The sequence below is a fragment of the Falco rusticolus genome, chromosome 13 (genome assembly GCF_015220075.1).
Source record: "Falco rusticolus isolate bFalRus1 chromosome 13, bFalRus1.pri, whole genome shotgun sequence".
Taxonomy (NCBI): domain Eukaryota; kingdom Metazoa; phylum Chordata; class Aves; order Falconiformes; family Falconidae; genus Falco; species Falco rusticolus.
The window spans coordinates 5,610,908-5,624,676 of NC_051199.1; the positions used below are offsets into that span (position 1 = coordinate 5,610,908).

A 13,769-nucleotide genomic window follows, 5' to 3' on the forward strand; every position below is an offset into this window, starting at 1 on the left:
GATGTTGAGACCCTGCTTCAGTTTTCTCTTGGGGCAGCAGCTGATTTACATCTCCTTCAGCCCTTCCCCAGTTATCTTCCTGCTGTAAGCTGACCAAGTCTGCAGCCGAATGCAGCTACTTAGAGATAACAACAACATAGAGATGGCCCCAGAGGCATCACAGCAGAATCTGGAGCCCTCACTCCCAGTGGGTATGCAATACCATTTTTAGTAGTTGCTGACCTGTGTCAGAGAAAGAATGAGGTCAGGAAGGCAAGAAAACACAGACATAGCACAGCATTGCTGGAAGACAGTGCGTGAGACAACCCACCAAAAATTGTATGTACCATTAACTACTGAGCAGCGCTTTGCTGCTAAAAACATTCTCTGATAACGTTTGACATCTGGATTCCATCTCCCACACACCAGGAACTGATGATGCTAGTAAAAAGGCTAAATGCTATCACATCTGAATTAGTCACAAGTGATGGTTTTTGTTAATTTTTGGAACAGAATTTCTCCACAGATAAGTTCTCCAAGCCAAGGTTACTAAGCCTCCTAGAACCCCAATCTTTATCTAGTATTTGCTCCCTATGTGACTTACATAGTTTGAATCATCTGCTGAGTTCCACAATAGACAGAACTCAAACATCTACACAAGATGTCACTGAAAGGGGAAAGGGGGACCTGTAAAGTCATCTTCATGCTTTAAAAAGATAAAAAATGCTTTTAAATATATAACAAGTTACAGGAAATATCTTGAAACCACAGCTGTCCTTCTAACTGTGCAGAAAGGATTTAATCCAACTTTTACCAGAATAAAGAATATTGGAATGGAGCCAAAGTTCCTCACTGTGTGGTAATAAAACTAAAAAATTAATGAAGCTAATTACTTGAGTTGCACCTCAAAGCATAGGTGGCGGCCCAGTGTTCATTCTGACCTTGTCTACAAAAGGCAAGACTGGAAGGGAACCTCACAAAGTCTTCTTGTCAGTCCATCTGCTTCAAAGCTGAATTAACAGCCATAGTAGTTTTTAAGCAATGTTTTCCCAACCTTGTTCTCAAGATCTACACTGCTTAAGACTTCACAGGCTCTCCAGATCATCTTTTCCCAGGGCTTCTCCTAGCATCTAATCCAAGTCTTCTTCACTACAGGTTTCCCTGCCCCCTCTACCTGCCAACTCTCACCACCCCATGATTAAGAAACAAATTATTCACTTCACAACAGAATTTTTTAGGCATTTCAAGATTCATGTCTTCCCCCATTCTCCTCTACTGTATACCCCTACAATGATCCAAACTTCTCCTGCAGATCAAGTTCTCCAGATTACTCTCGTTACTTTCTTTTGGATCCTCTCCAACCCATCCCACAGTGTGCTTATTGTGATGCCCGAAAATATGCACTATGTATCCTTTGAACAACTACACATACACTTAACAAGTCAGCCTACACACAATTTCGTACATAAAGCTAAGCATGTTCAAATTATAATGTTATGAGTTCAGGTCAACTTTATTTAAAATAAATAAGGGGAAAAAAAAAGATTGATGTAGCACATTTTACACCAGACTGGGCAACAAGAATATATTTGCTATAAACTCCCTCAAATTTAGTTAAATTAAGGGCACTATGTTTCTGGACACCAGGGCATTGCTCTCCTCACAGAAGTTCAGCGTTATTCCTTGGGGAAGGTGCCAGACAGTTGCACACCTGCTCTGTAAACCCAGCGCAACATGTTCTAGCACAATTATGCTCTGTAATTTGGAAGTCCTCTTGTTTACTGTGCCTCTCGATCCGATTTAAGCACACAAAACACGGACAGCGCTATCTGCTTTGGCTTGAACTTCTCACACACTCCGGAGAGCTCTGCTGAACCCGGGTGTCTCTCATTTTCTCTCACTTACTGTAACTCCATCAGATGCTGGAAAGAGACCTGTCAGTTCTTGTGTGCAGCTCAGTGACCTTCAGGAGACCCTCTGGCTGCTGAGCATTTAGTTTAGCAAGGAACGGAGGGAGAAAGCACAGAGCCACATCCCTGTCTTGCAAAGAGTCACACCACTTGATGACGTGCTCTCCCTAACACAAAAGGGCAGACAGAGTATTCCCTTCCCTTTTTTTCTACCCAGTTAGTTTGACCATAAATGTGACTGCACTGAGAAACATCCGCAGCCAGAGATCATTTGCCCAAACTAATTAACTGCTGCCACCAAATCACCATGCAATATTTTCACTAGGAAAGCGCAGCCTATGCTGCTTGTGTGACATTTAGATTTCAACTGCACTCAGTCACTGGCAAAAAATGTTTATATTCTTATTTGTGTTGGTTAAAGTTCCCTCTCTAGATAAAACAAATACCACCATAGGAGCACCGGTGCACTGGGTTAAGAAGCTGCTACTTGACTCCTGCTGTCCCACGGGCTGAGGTCAAGGGGAGCTGCCCGCAGCCCGCAGGCACTAGCTGGGCTGCACTCACACCAAGGGCTTGGCACGCACTGGCTCCTCCAGCCCCCAGAGGGAAGAGGACATGGGAAGCAGGGGATTAGGACAAGCTGATGCAGTGCGGCAGATCAAGCAGTCACCGCGGCACAGCAGGGAAGGAGGAATGCTTAGGGCAGGAATTCACGCTGAGCAGAATACTCCCACCCAACCTCCTCTCCAGCCATGGGGAACAGGGAGTAGCTCTAGTCGGAGGGAGCAGAACAACACTCTCCCAGCCTACAGCTTTCACTGGATTTTGAAAGATTTTGACCAGCAAGGTTTGCTCCAAGTGATACTTACCTATGCAAACACTGCAAAGCACTGCACAGGACAATGCTATCTTGCTCCAGTCAGCTCATGGCTGCTCACTAGCCAACTGTCCTGGTAACAGTGGTTTGCAGTTGGACCATGATTTCTAACCTCACTCCAAGCACCGTTAAGAAATTGCTCCAGCCAAGTTGCAGTTTGCATTTTAGTCTCTCAATAAATCTGCCTGTTGATTTTGCTTTGATGCAGCGCCATGCCTATGGTGTGGTTTGCAGACCAAAGAATCCAAGGGCCTGAAGCCAGTCCACAATACCAGCCACTTAGCTGATGCTGATAATTAGGAACAACTGAGAGTGCACCAAAATTTTAATGCTTGTCTCAGTCCTAGGATGGGCAGCATACCAGCGCAGCAAACCAAAGCTTTTTGGGTTGTATCACATCTAGTACTTTATGACCACCAGAACAGCAAGGCTGTGCCAGGTCAGGAATGGAGCTATTAATCAAAGGGAGTCTCAGCTTTCAGTCACAGCACGTGCAGCAGGAAGCACAAGGTTATTTTAAAGTTGTAACTCAAGAGTGGCAGGATCAATACCCAAGTAAGTTCACAATGACCTAGCTTCAGAAGAAGCACAGATACATGAATTCACCATTTCAGCCAGGTTGATTAGCCAGACTGTTAATCACTGTCCCTGTCACAACCTGGCTATGAAGATCTAACCCAGACAGACATGTTTGCTCATGTGTAACTACCTTGGAAGTCTTTAACAGTGCTCTGTTTTGACAGGTAGAAGCCAATTTTCAGGCTTTCTATCCACAGATAATATTTCCAGGGAAGAAATACCAAATTCCATTTAAAGTTCCAGTAAAACAGGGCCCACAACAAACCAAAATTGAATGTCAAAGGCTAAACTGTGAATCCTTTGCTCACCTTAGTATATAAATCCCCTCTGAAATTGTGCCTTGTAAACCAGTGACATGTCACAAGTAAGAGCTCAGCAGTCCAGGTAAGTGGATCCCAAGTCCTGCTATACCACAGCACAGTCCGGAGAAGAATCCGGCTTGCCTCCCAGCCCCAGGTCCTGCAGACACCGCCTCAGCTGCCCTCATTTGCCTTATGGCTTGAACTTGACTCCCATTTTCAGTATAGCTTTGTAAAGCACAGCAAGGGGGGACTGTCAGCTCAGAAGATGTGGTACAGTTTTCTGATCTTGCTTAATCAAGCAGTATTTTGAAAGAACTGGGAGTTACGTGCCAGAAAAGGGTGCTCAAGCTGCAGACTAATTTTAAAAGTTGAAGATGACATTCCTCTCCTCGTTCATACGATTTAGGCCATAACTGCAGCCTTGCTGTCTTCCAGGTAGTCTTTAGTGAGGGGAAAGACAACTGATCAGCAGCACAAGAACTCAGACACTTCCTGGAACTGTTGGGGGTTAATTCAAATGCATAAAATCCAGGCATCACAGAGCATTTTGCAATATAATCCTAAAGCTGCTTACAGACCTACTCAAAATAAAATTGTTGTTGTGCCTGCCTGGTTACAACGAGCATGCAATAACTTCTCAGATGCCAGTGCCGAAGAATAGAAATTTACCTCAGTGTATGTGTTCTACATACAGCAATATGTTGTCACTAAAACAAAGCTCTGAAGAAGTGACACCTTAGTCATGGTCTATAATCTTCCCTTGGAAACCATTTTGCTCCCCATTGACTCCAAGAACACCATTTTTTGCTGCACAAGGTGCTCAGTATGAGCACGTTCCAAAACTGCAACAGGATTTCCACCCCACCCCCCCCCAAAAAAAAAAAAAGCTTTGAATAGTTCCTTGTGTTACTAGCATGCAAAAAGACTTCAGAGTGGATCACAAAACCGTGCTGCTAGGCAATTTAAGGACACAGACCCTCTGCTGGATGGGAGTAAAAGAGGGGACAAATGGCGATACAAGGCTGACAATAGAAAGCAGAGCCAAAGCAATTTGCCAGTAACTGTACTGAAACTTAAATGAGATCTCATTCTTACTTTGGTTGGTTTTGCCTCACCACTAACTCACCTGTATCATCACCTGCAATCACACTCAGACAGACCTGAACATTAATTTCTGCCAATTCCCCTGCTGCACTACCCAGTAAAATAGCTCCTGGAACTCTTACCCTTGGGAGCAAGACTCACAGTATCATGGCTATTGTAAACGGGCCTGAAAGCTACTTGTTTCTGTAATCATCTTACACAACTGCTATCAGGCCTGACAGCATCCTTTCAGATGATAATGTCCTGAGACATGCAGATAGGAAAGACTGGCCTAAGGCTACTCTTCTACCACTTGTAAAAATATTAATAAAAATGCCTAAGCAAAGGCTTGACTTTATTACTATATATTAAAGGAAGAGTCAACTCTGCAAGAAGTCTGGCCAGAAGGATTACATTTTTATTGATCTGGTTATTGTCTGATCGGGTCAGCAGCGGGACTCGCACTTATGCTATACAGCCCAACCATTTACAGAAGATTTGCCCTCATAAGGCAGACGCTGTCTGCTTGTACCACAGCGACTGGAACGATGCTGTGGATTGGCAGGACTCCACTGCTACTGCAATACAACATTTGCAATGGGCTAAAATTTGCTATTTTGGCTGCACTTTTCCAAGCTGCAGAAGGAAGCCCAGATGGGGGAATAGCCACATATGTGGTCTGCCTGAAGGAAGGAGTGCAGCAAACCCCTGAACTTATGCTTTGAAAAAAGAAAGAAAAAAGCAGGTTTGTGGCATTTGGTGGTCTGGTTCCATTGCTGTACCTACCTCAGCTTTGCTTTCTCATTAGGCGGCAGCAGGCACCCAGAATGCTGCCTGCTCCGCTATGGAAAATGGGCGACACCAAAGCCAGCAAGCTGGGTCACATACCCAGAAGTAATTACAATGGAGAAAGAAAATAGCAGGGAAAAAGAAAATCCCCAGAATCAAGTGGTGGGATGCCAGAAGCACACACTTCTGTGCTTCAAAATACCCACAGAATAAGCTCTATAATTCAGTCTGCACCTTATTCCCTTGGTCCGTACTCGTACCAGGATACTACTCTGGTTTTGCTTGGGAATATGAGCGCCTTGCCAACAGTCACGTTCAGGATGTGCATCACAAGCTTCCTAATGCATACAAGCATGCTGTTCCACTAGCAACAGACCAGGATGTTATTGTTCTCATGGACTCATGCTGGCAAGAAGTCCTCCCTCCACCCAAACCCACAAAAAATGCCTCCAAGTTGGAATCTCACACTTCCCAGTTTTCAAATCCCTCCATCCCAGACACATCAGGGATGCTGATCAAGCATCAGACTTGCACAAACTGTAATGCAGCACTCTGTGGTGACCTGGTGGCCCTGTGCCCAGCTACATCTCGATTGTATTGGAACTCAAAATGCTTTCAGTGTCCCAAGTTTACATTGTCCCCATTTCCCACTATTTAGGCAACTTTGGATGAACCAAGGAAACAAAACATAAAAGAGAAAACATACTTCTGAAGAAGCCTTTTCCAGGCTTACGGTAATCGCATCAAGAGACTGGAAACATTCCAGCTAGGAATAACAGAAAAGAGCGGAGGTTTTACTTTAAAAGACTTCAGTATGCTCATCCTGAAGAAATAGTTTAAAACAGATTTTAAGTCTCATCTATAGCTTGTTGGAGGGGGGGGGGGGGCAACAAAAGAAACCCATAACTTATCTTTGAAAGCTTGGTCTTAAAACCGCCTTATTCTAGATGTGCCGAGATTTGGGCTCACAACTGAACCCTCCAAGACAATTTAATAAACATTTTTCCTGTGATTTTCCTTGGTGTACATAAAACATAAATGTTGTACCTGTTGTGGATATATATCTTTATTGCACACATTAGGAGGCACCACCACATCATTGCTACCAATAAGACGAGTGCCTCTCCTACAAACCAAGGCTCCAGGAGAAAGCCTTAAAAACAGAAACAGAAGCGAGCATTTGAGAGCAAGCAGTGGCAGATAGCTCCAGGCTGAGGCCATTACTGAGATGAAGATGATTCTTAGCCTCCGCTTTCTATTTTTTCTGACATTGCTTCGTATTTTCAGTATCCTGGTTATTAAAATGTTCCTCTTAGGAGTAGCACGGGAATGAGAACAAAAAAGAGAGGTCTCCTTCAATAGCATACACACAAGGAAATCCAAAGCAAAGGAGCTTAAACCCTGTTACATTATAGAGACTGTAATATTTATGCCATGGCTAATGTCATGTTATCTTGGCCAGATACGAAAAGACTTGCTTTAGATTTCAGCTCAACATGAAATATGGCTAAAACCTCAAGTTGATTAGTAAATTGCAAGTCACAGTTTTTGTCTCAACCAGAGAGAAATCCATCCACAGAATCTATGCCCCTGTAACCTGGCTGGTATAAGAATTGAATGCAAACGTATCAGCCAATAATTAGTCCAAACTGTCAGTTTTGCTAATGGGGATTTATTGCTTAACCACAATACACAAATTAATTCTATTATTTGTAGGACATCAAAGCAAAAATTATATCCAAGTGTTCAAAGAAATTACCTAAACATGATGGCTGACAGAACAGTAACTAAAATCTTGAACACCAAGTAAGAATTATTCCTTCAAAATTGACTTCCTAGACAAGGTTAGTCCCATGCTGATCTCAGTACAAGTAACGAAAGAACACTTGGGAAGGCTGGAATTCACTTCTCCCCCTGCACAGTTTTAGTTAACATATAGTCTTCCATCAAATCTGTTTAGCCTCCATAGACATAAACAAATCCCAAGGAATGTAAAGAATTAGACAGGCCCATTAATAGAGGGCCTAGAAGTTCTACATCTTCAATTTGACATTAGCTGTAGTTGTCAGAAAAGCATGCAAGATAGAGCCTACCAGATGCTTTAAACCAAACATCTTAATTGTTCATAGTGTTACTGGAAGAAATGTGACCTTATGAAGCAAATGCAGTGGTAAGAGTATCTCCAGTGCAAAAGGACCATTAAAGGATGGTACTTTTAATTATTGCTTGACCGCAACATCCTCAGATCCCTGACACTCAAGCCTTTTTTGCTCAGAAACTTCTGGCTCCTGGGTTGCCTGAGGATTCTCTTTGCTATACAAAAGCTAACAGGACTCGGAAAATTCCCACATGGAGAATTTTTATTTAAGAAGGACATATTCTCGGAGAACTCCCGCAGGTCAGAGGAATCTGAGGTTCTTTTCAACTGTTGGCATAATATTCACAAAGCACAAAGTATCCTTGTTTGAGAAAATAACCTGTAATGCCAAAGCCCTGTGCCCTTCCTGGCACAGAGAAGGCCTCCTGTGACAAGCAGAGCAATAGGGGCTTCTCAGAAGAGAAATGCCTACATAACATGAGGGTGGGGAGGGAAGCTATTCAACTGGAAGAACAATGCTGGCCCAAGGACAAACATGTACAACCTTGCTGTAAGGAAATTTAAGACTGGGAAGACATCGTAGTTGCAGAAGGCTTGTAACTTTCAGGGCAGTAAGGTCATGGAACAGCCTCCTAAACAGCAGTGATGAGAGCAGGACAATCTAGTTGATGTAGAGACACTGCTGGAAAATAAGTTATGGAAGTATCCCAGAACAGAGTTGGCTGCAAGAGAAAAGGGACTATTCTTATTTGAGACTGTAAGACAGTCACTCAGCAAGTGGTCCTGTATTTTCTTTTAAAATCAAGGTGACAAATTAAGGATCAGTCATCACTGAACAAACCACCAAAACAAACCAAAAAAGCCTGATAAACAAAGCACCCAAGCTGGACACCTGTGCTAAACACTACTGCCTGTAAGGAGATTGGTTCTGCTCTGCTGCATGCTCCAGACCACTCCACATACCTGTCAGGATGCTAACTCCACACGCATGGCAAGAAGTGTAGGGGAGCCAAGCGTACAGGCAGGGAAGTCCAAGGGTCCTCTGTCAGGCACTCTGTGCTTAGCTGTCCCCTGGGCTGCCTTTCTGACTGCAAACAAGACATGCAAATCCCTGTCTTGGCACCCTCAAATAACAAGCACATAGAATCCCTTATCAATCAAGCGTCAGTGGACAGGAAAGGTTTATTGAACTGTAAGGGAATCTAGATACTTCAATATGCCAGGGTATGGCTCCAGCCTCTTTGAAATTAGTATTTTTAACTACTTTGCATACAATGCTAAATCAATAAAATATTATGATCACATAAATCTTGTAAGGAACCATACCCTAGAATTTAATAAAGATGAAAGAAATAAGATCCTCTTGTCATTTTATTTCTCTAGTCTAAATTGAATTGATCAAGTTTCCTTTCTGCAGACCTCTGCACCCATCCAAGGAGAAGTTACAGGAAGGGCTATAACTCTTGCCTGTACAGCTCGATCCTTTAACATGCCTCAGGGTACAATATTTCCAGCTGACGAGGGGATATAAGACTGGAATCTTTTTCAGCTTTTCATCCAAGCCTATGAGGCATGGCCTGCACTACAAAATTTTGTTCAAGATGGTTTTGCTGCAGCCATTCCCTGGGCTGATTCAGACCCAGGTGTTTGTTCTTGCTTCCTTCAAAGAAACTGACGAGTTTCACCTTGTAAAAGATGGGAAAGAGTTCCAATCATTTATTAATCTTTCTCTCTTCTACTCCCATTACCTTGTCCCTCACATAAGGCCTTCCCAGCTCCCCCTAAAGACTGCTGGTTGAGGAGGACTCTTTCTGGTAGGTGGCCTTTTGCTGTTAAGACTCCTGGCTGAAGATCAGAGCTTACCCTTAGCAAGCAGAGCAGAAAGCAGCAAATGAGACTTTTCCCAAACTACAGAAGAAGCACAACTTGCTTGCTTGCCACCGCTTTGGACTCTGGGTGGGAGGCACTGGCAAACAGAAGCACGCTTGGGCTGCTGCAGGACTCCCACTCATGGGCTGGAGCAATGCTGTGCAAGCATAGAAACAATGGAGTCTTAATTACGGCAGCTGTAACAAGGGCTGGCGTTTGAGAGCATGACGGATAAGCAGCTAGATAACAGACTGATGAACGGACCATCTGTAGTCTGTCAAAATGCTAACCAAGGTCTGGACCAAATGCGCTGAACGCACTACGTGCAGGCTGAAAAGTGTCCTACTATGGTCTTCAACAACATCCAACACAAACAGAACATAGTCACAGCTAAAGGCCGGAGCTTCACATAGATGTGAAGTAACCAATCCAGACATGCACAGCAGAAGGTGATAGTTTATAGGAAGAAACACAAGATAAGGAACTGACAACATACATGTAATAGAAAGCCAGAGATTAGATTTGGGCCACCAGACTGAAGGGTTTTGCTATGGAATATTTGCCCAAGAGCACAGTGTTATCTTTCTATCCACCACACTACCTTGAATTGGAAACCTGTGTTACGCTGAGCTCTGGAGGTACACAAAGCTGAGTAAATCATGATCCTCAGAACTTCAGAGCAGCAAACACAGCCAGCAAGCAACAGGCACCACTCTGTATTTTCATCAGCAAACCAGGATAGAAGCAAGCAGGAGCACCAGGCACACAAAGCAGCAGCTACTACAGATTTAACATCTGTAGTCTAATTCACCTTTCTCCCCCTACTAGCGTGAAAGCAGTGAGCAGTGAAGACAAAACTGTGGAAAAAAACCTTAATTTCTCTTCAGAATTTACCCTGTTGCAACTGAACCTACAAACTTACACAGACATTGTTAGGAAGCTGAATAGATCTTCTTCTGCCCCATCAATACAAATGATAAACAGCCCAGCTGCGGTACCAGAGGAAAAAAAAAAAAATCCTTCTCAGCATCTTCAGGTTAGTCCTGTGAAACAGCTTCTTGCTTCCCTTCCAGTCTCAGGAGAATCGTTACCTATTTGCCAGGATCATCCTGTTATGCTCAGGAATGGGCTCACAATATAGAACAAGGCTGGTGAAAAGATGCTTTGCAAAAACTTCTCATGCCCAGGAAATGTAAAGAGATCTTTGAGGCTACAGTCCTTTCTGTGAGAGAAAGCATCTGTGACAGCTTCACTGTGAAGACTGGATTGGAAACACTAACCTATTTTTCAATGGAGCTGAGATTTCCCTATTTGAACAGGGTGAGCATCTCCTGAATTCTCCACAGGAGTTAATGAAAGACAAAATAATATTCTGCCTGAAAAGATTTGAAGCTTGCTTGGAAAATATATTACTACTCCTTCTTTAGGTTTGTTATATAGCCTTGATTAACTAGTCGCCTTGTTTGCAGGAAATTTTTGTCCCACATTTGCAGTTGAGTTCAGTTTTTTAGGCTGACAATTTTGAATTTATTGAATCGCAAACCCTATGTTGTATTTTCTTCAGTCAGCTTGTTCTTTATTCATATGTGCGTGTGTGCACAACACTGGTTAAGCTTGTGATCTCAGGATAATAAACTCACTGAAGGTATGCATTTCTCTAAGCACAACTATGCAGTCTTCTTGCGCCAAATATTTTAAAACTTTTTTTTTTAAACAGGGGATTTTAATCCACACTATTTTTAATCCACATTACATCTAGTTTCAATAGCCCATTGTAGGCATTTTCATATCACAGTAAATCTTGTAACAGGAATGCACAAACCAGGGTTGTGACCATGGCTTTTTATACTATGAGGAATTCCAATGTTTTATTAACTGTTTACAACAATCTTAGTTGTGTATTTCAGTCTGGCAAGGAAAGATACCATTAAGTCTCAGAAACTGAAAACCAAACAAGAAACCCCGATGTTTTCCCATGTTAAAAGAAAAATATTATAGGAAAACTCAAATGGGGAATTTGGGACAGAAAAGATGGGATTAAATTTAATTCCATTTTAACAAAACACAATATCAATATACATGCTTCTCATATACTGATGGTAAACATGATGCAAATTTAAGTGTGATGACAGGGTAGGCCACAGATCTATGAGAATCCTTTTGTACTAACCAAATTCCAAATCCCTCTGATCTGCTTTAAATTGTAATTTGGACCAGGAGGTTGCATGCACACAGTGCCCTGATACTCTTTGGCTGTAAGATCCTACTCACAAAACTTGTTAGATGAGCTTTAAATTTCCAAGAAGAATATATTTAGACCAAAACAAGAGAATGTGAAAAGTTACAGGATTTTTATATATATATATATATTTTTTTTTTTTAGAAGAGATTACCATCTCAGAGATAACACATCAGCTCTTTAGGTAAAAGAGTGAATGCAAAGGCAGATTTCAATCAATATCTAAATAGCATAACTAGCAAAAAAGTAATGGTGTTGCAGTTTCTGTTCAGGGCTTTGGAATTCAACACTGAAGGTGGGAAATGAAAGTTAACTCATTGCCTACTATGGCATTGCATTTGTCTTCTCACTTCCTCAAAACAGTCTTCTACTGGTGCTCAGAAGAAGGGTACAGCAGCCATATATCACACATACCAAAAGCCTTACTCTCTTTCTCTCTTTGAGAAAAAATGTTTTTATCTCTGGTTCAAACAATCTCTTTCATACAGAGAATAGAAAAAGCAGTGGTATACAAATATCATGCTATAGCTTTCTAGCAATAGGCCAGCAAGGAATATGGAAGGGACTTCCCAACTGAAACATGTTCAACTACAAAGAACTGTTTACAACAGGATGCAAGCCATAGTCCATTGTGCATCAGCCAGCAGTTGGTAGCTTACTTCTCAAGACGACACAGAACTGCACTTCTGGCACTATCTTCTTCAGCATCCTTTTATCATCAAAAAGTACAGAGCAAAAATACAGAACAAAACTCTGTCTCCATCATCATGTTACTTTAGCTAAGTGCAGACAACAAATTAGGTGATTCAACGAACAATCACCTCTCCCCAGTGAAGTCAAACAGATCAGGTTGTGCCTGCAGAGCAAAACACTGTTTGAAAGGCACCTGTAGCTTCAGTACATTTCACAAGCAAAAAAATATATATAAAAAAAAAAATCAGAGTTCAGCAAATTTATAGAACTGGGACAGTATTTATAATTATAGAGATGCTGCCACCAGTAACTTCTTGTCCTTGCCTTCAGTTTCCACACTGCGGCCAACACTGCCTTCAGGACAGAATCAAATCACATAGCTGACTGGTTAAGAGCCCTCGAACCAAGTCAAAGAGGCATTGTCGGGCTGAACTCTTGCCTTGAAAAAGGATGAGATAAACAATTCTAAAATTAAAAGAAAAGAAGGGAGAGATTCACAGTAACAGACAGGTAGTCAAATGAAATGTGACACGCCATCCCTAGAGGACGGGAAACTGGCAGCCTGGCTGGCTTTTCCTCATGACAACCCCAGGATATATGACTATCTCGGCAGAGAATAGAAAGAGGTACTATACTTGTCTGTATCACTGCAGCCCAATTTAATTAGCAATCTGCTAAAGAGCTAAGTTTCATAATTAACAGTGATGCAAGGAGGCCAACAGCACAACAGAAAAGAATTTGCAGGGTTCTTCCAGAACTAGCTGACTAATCCACTTTGGGGATCATTTTAGCAAACACGTCCAATGAACACTTCTGGCTTCTAAAGAGCTTTGAAAAAGATGGGAGGCAGCAAAGAAAATACTTGGTATTCATTTCTGCCTGCTGACCAGCCTGCTCTTTCGGTTTGTTTTCCAACCTGCTATCAGATTAGGCATCTTATTTGCACAAAAGGCTCGTGCCAATTACAGACAAACTACTAAATTGTTCCCTCCGGACATCTTGAATACCACCACCTTGAAGAGGAAATAAGTTTGATTTACAAATGTTTCACAGTGAGAAGCATTTATGTCCCCACTAGCTATTGCACTGGTATACTCTGTCAGGTACTATCCCGCTCTTGCCAAAACCAACAGATTTTTGACTGGATCCATAATTCAGGAAGCAAAGGTATGCCAGTAACAAAACAGTAAACCCAGGTTTAACTTGCTCATCTAGCACAGAGATTCTTGATTAGTTGAAGAAGAAATGCAATCCAGCTGCCCAGGGCCAGGCCATGTCCAGCTTCCCTTTTCAGATGATGAATTCCACAGTGTATATCTGTGGCTGGTTAAAAGAACAAAGCCTGAACTTA

At 42.3% G+C, this 13,769-nt stretch overlaps 1 protein-coding gene across 5 annotated transcripts in view; it reads right to left on the minus strand.

Moving 5' to 3' along the window:
* Positions 1–13,769, minus strand: part of ARHGEF4 (Rho guanine nucleotide exchange factor 4) — a 229,055-nt gene that overhangs the window by 64,040 nt on the left and 151,246 nt on the right. The window contains exon 1 of one of the 5 annotated variants that reach the window (XM_037406138.1): positions 223–227. The exons of the other annotated variants lie outside the window; for them this stretch is intronic. The gene's annotated coding sequence lies outside the window, so the exon portion shown is untranslated. Of the gene's footprint in view, positions 1–222; positions 228–13,769 lie in introns of those variants that run through there. 5 annotated transcript variants of the gene reach the window in all.